A 4,670-nucleotide genomic window follows, 5' to 3' on the forward strand; every position below is an offset into this window, starting at 1 on the left:
GGGGCACCAGAAATGGGCTTCGCACATTGTACCCATGTACCCGGGCCTTCAGCGTGACGAGCAAACGTTTTAACCACTAGGCTCCTCCACCGCCTCGGGACCCGTGAAGATCCGGGGTAGGATAGGTCTTCAGCAACCCATTCTTGTCATAAAAGGCGACTATCCTTGTCGTAAAAGGCGACTAACGGGATCGGGTGGTCAGGCTCGCTGACAATTGCGCAGATCGATGCTCATGCTGTTGATCACTGGATTGTCTGGTCCAGACTCGATTATTTACAGGCCGCCGCCATTTAGCTGGAATATTGATGAGTGCGGCGTAAAACTAAACTCACTCACTCACTCACTCCACCGCCTCGGACGTAATTTAAGACATGGAGATATAGTCTGTGTGTCATGGACACACTACAATGTGGTGGCAGCAGCCATTAAAGGAACATCACTCGAGGCGTATATTACTCACGGCAGAACGTTTGTGATAGAAATATCCCTTGTCAGGTGTATTCGCATTTTCAAAGTGTTCCTTATCCCACAGACACCTACTTTGGAGATGTTGTTGTTATGCGGTCTTGGCTGAGTTTTGTATCGATTCGCTTTCCTTCACTAACATGTTAGATTACATCCATACCTTGAAAAAGTAACCGCAGCCACTGTAGCTTCTATTGCTGTGGGAAATGGCTTTACAGTTGTAATTAGCCTGGTGAAAATTATTATTCTCCGAGTGGCACAGAGAGGTTTGGTGATAAAAAAAACGGCAAAACACGGGGTCTCAGTACAAACCCACGAGGGACACCACACCTCAGTGACTGCCTTGGTTCACCCATTTATCATGATGGTTTGAAGACACACTGAAAAGAATCTCTTAAGGCAGTCCCGTTATTGCAATCACTATTCTAAGATAGTAATTTAAGAGGTAACAGTGAGTTTGTGAAACATTCAGAGAGCGAGAGCCGAATATTGTTCACATGAAAGTGACGTCGCTTTCAAGGTTAGTTTACAAATACATATATTTCAATTGGTCATATTTGTATATGCGGTATTAGCCAACACCAGAGCTAATTATAGTTCTCTCAACTGACTAAGACATAATATGCTCGACGATAATAAAAATGCCTTTTGTACATTTCCAGATTTATATATTTGGGTGATCGGCAGGTTTACAAAACAAGTCATAGCAACCTCAGCCCTATAGTTACTCTGACTTTGAAGTTAATCGAACCACACTTTAATACAACTGAGATGTCGTTCTTGCTATAGTATTGTTTGAGTGATGTAAAACAAACTCACTTAATCTTTGAATACAGATGAGGATTTTGTCAGAGTCGAATGAATGGCCAATAGACACCAACGCCTACCAAGGAATTAGTGTTATATCAAATGATGAACGCCTTGTTTGCTGTATTTCAATAAAACTGTTTATCACACAAAGGTTTGCTTGTTTGCGTTGCTTTTTGAGCCCAAGCGTGAAGTTGCGGTTTAGACTTGGTATTCAGTAACCCATGCTTGTGGTAAGAGGCGACTAACGGGTTCGGGCGGTCAGGCTCGCTGACTCGGTTGACACATGCCATCGTATCCCAATTGCATGGATCGATGTTCATGGTGTCAATCACTGGGTTGCGTAGATGCTGATGTTGTTGCTCACTGTATTGTCTGTTTCAGATTCGATTATTTACAGACCGCCGCAATATAGCTGTAAGTCTTTCTGATGAAATAACTGGTCTTCAGGAACCCATGCTTGACAGTATGCCAATTGCATGGATCGATGTTCATGCTGTAAATCACTGGGTTGCGTAGATCGATTGTCAGGTCCAGACTCGATTATTTACAGACCGCCGCCATAAAGCTGGAATATTGCTGAGTGCGGCGTAATTCTAAACTCACTCACTGTAGTATTGCTGAGAGAAACAACAAACAAACTTCAGCACACGAGTTTTGCTTTTCACAAATGAAAGAAACACAAGTGCATTACGCCTTTCTGGTGCGCAAACATCGTCATGGCTAATCAAAGTTTCATGTCAGTTATTGTTTATATTACAGTGTTTGGTGTTTTTCACTATCGACTTTTGCGTGTTTCCTTTGAGACCAACTTGATGCATTGACATCTGTGTTGGTGGGTAACGAAGTGTTATGTATATTCAACCCAAAGTTCTGATGCATGAACAGTTTTATGGTTTAGGTTCAACATATCGATATGTACACTTCCCTAGGATTGTGCTTTAGTTGAATAGGGAAAGGGTTCACGTACTCCTGCTGTGGTGTTTACTTACTGTTGCAGTTTACTTTTTCGAAGGTTGTTGCTTCTTCGGAGAGAGTCATGGATGGAGGCACCCACCTTGGGAGTGGGGGTTTATCCCTAATCATTTATCGTAGGCAGTTTGGAACGGGGTTTATCAGGGATATTTATAATATTCCTTGAGTTATGTAAATTGAATATCTCTCTAAGTAATGACCATGCTGTCATTAGAAATGAAATCAACACAGCTTGACCATTGTCATCATGGCCACCACCATAGAGTCATTAGCTGCATATAATCAAAGTTAGACATTGTGGATGAGGTGCGGGATACTGCAGGCTGACCACACATCTGTCACAAATACGACACGTGATAGTCTGATCAGGGATAAATTGAGAATGCTTAGTATTAGTCGGGACTTGACCCTCGGACAGCGGTTAGGCAGGTTGGCTGACCATCGCCTCCCCAATGCCGCCTAGTCATTGCTGTACAACATCATGTAGTGTTACACATTGAATCACGAATAAAGTGTTGTGGACCCACTGATGGACTTCTGTATTTGAAGACACAGTTATCCCCTTTTAAACAGCCCGGGATGCATTGTAGCAATTACAGATGTTATGTACACTATCTAGGTTGGTGTTTCTGTTGAGAGGGCCCTGGCTGGATGGACCCATCTGGGAGTGTCCACCTACTTTAACCCCTAATTATTGTAGTAATTACACGTCAGATGTTTTGTACACTTTCCTTGGCTGGTGCTTTAGTGGATAGAGACATGGTTAAAAGGGACTCTTGTGGTAGTGTCAACATATTGATGTAGTTTATACTAAATTAGTCTTTCGGATGAAATAGGTATAGTTTAGACCTCAACATACATGAAAGGCAAACATCCCTGTTATTTTCTCCTCTGATGCTCTGGTACAGGTACTTTGACATTCAGGTTCTCTACAATACTGGTGCACTGAACTTCTGACGCGGTGGCGCTCTCACACTGGTTTTCTGACTGTCTGATGCTCTCACAATGGTGTTCGGAGAGTCTGATGCTCTCACAATGATGTTCTGACTGCCTGATGCTCTCACAGTTGTGTTCTGCCTGTGTGATGCTCTCACACTGGTTTTCTGACAGTTTGATGCACTCACACTGGTTTTCTGAATGTCTGATGCTCTCACAATGGTGTTCTGACTGTCTGATGCTCTCACAATGGGGTTCTGACTGTCTGATGCTCTCACAATGATGTTCTGACTGTCTGATGCTCTCACAGTTGTGTTCTGCCTGTCTGATGCTCTCACCCTGGTTTTCTGACAGTTAGATGCACTCACACTGGTTTTCTGAATGTCTGATGCTCTCACACTGGTGTTCTGACAGTTTGATGCACTCACACTGGTTTTCTGACAGCTTGATGCACTCACACTGGTTTTCAGAATGTCTGATGCTCTGACACTGGTGTTCTGACAGTTTGATGCTCTGACACTGGTTTTCTGACAGTTTGATGCACTCACACTGGTTTTCTGAATGTCTGATGCTCTGACACTGGTGTTCTGACAGTTTGATGCACTCACACTGGTTTTCTGACAGTTAGATGCTCTTACGCTGGTTTTCTGACATTTTGATGCACTCACACTGGTGTTCTGACTGTTTGATGCTCTGACACTGGTTTTCTGACTGTTTGATGCACTAACGCTGGTTTTCTGACAGTTAGATGCTCTCACACTGGTGTTCTAACAGTCTGATGCTCTCACACTGGTTTTCTGACAGTGTGATGCTCTCACACTCGTGTTCTGACAGTCTGATGCTCTCACACTGGTGTTCTGACTGTCTGATGCTCTCACACTGGTTTTCTGACAGTTAGATGCTCTCACACTGGTGTTCTAACAGTCTTATGCACTCACGCTGGTTTTCTGACAGTTAGATGCTCTCACACTGGTGTTCTAACAGTCTGATGCTCTCACACTGGTTTTCTGACAGTTTGATGCTCTCACACTGGTGTTCTGACAGTCTGATGCACTCACAGTGATGTGACAATGTAACACACTGGTGTTAAGGTGCTCTACTATATTGAATCACTGACAATGAATCTCTAACCATTAATCACAGACATTGTTGGTTTGCCCAACTGAACTACAACCCATCGACATATCTATGTTGTGTTGGATATTTCATATTTCCTGGACGTTCCATGTTTGTAAATTCTTATTTCTTGGACGTCGCGGAACGTCCTGAACAGAATACACCCCTACTCAATGCAAAAGCGGAACTGACTTTCAAATAGGCATTTACAGATACATTTAACAACTGCAAACATGGTTTATATTTTCAAACACTTGAAACATTATGCTTACACGACACCCTGAATATTCAGTGTTGTGAGTCACCACATCATGATAAAATACAATATTCTCTAGACGCAAATGTTCAACATACGACAGGTAGTAGATCTG

Source organism: Haliotis rubra, unplaced genomic scaffold (genome assembly GCF_003918875.1).
Source record: "Haliotis rubra isolate DU_JTF1 unplaced genomic scaffold, ASM391887v1 Scf1144, whole genome shotgun sequence".
NCBI classification, from domain to species: Eukaryota; Metazoa; Mollusca; class Gastropoda; order Lepetellida; family Haliotidae; genus Haliotis; species Haliotis rubra.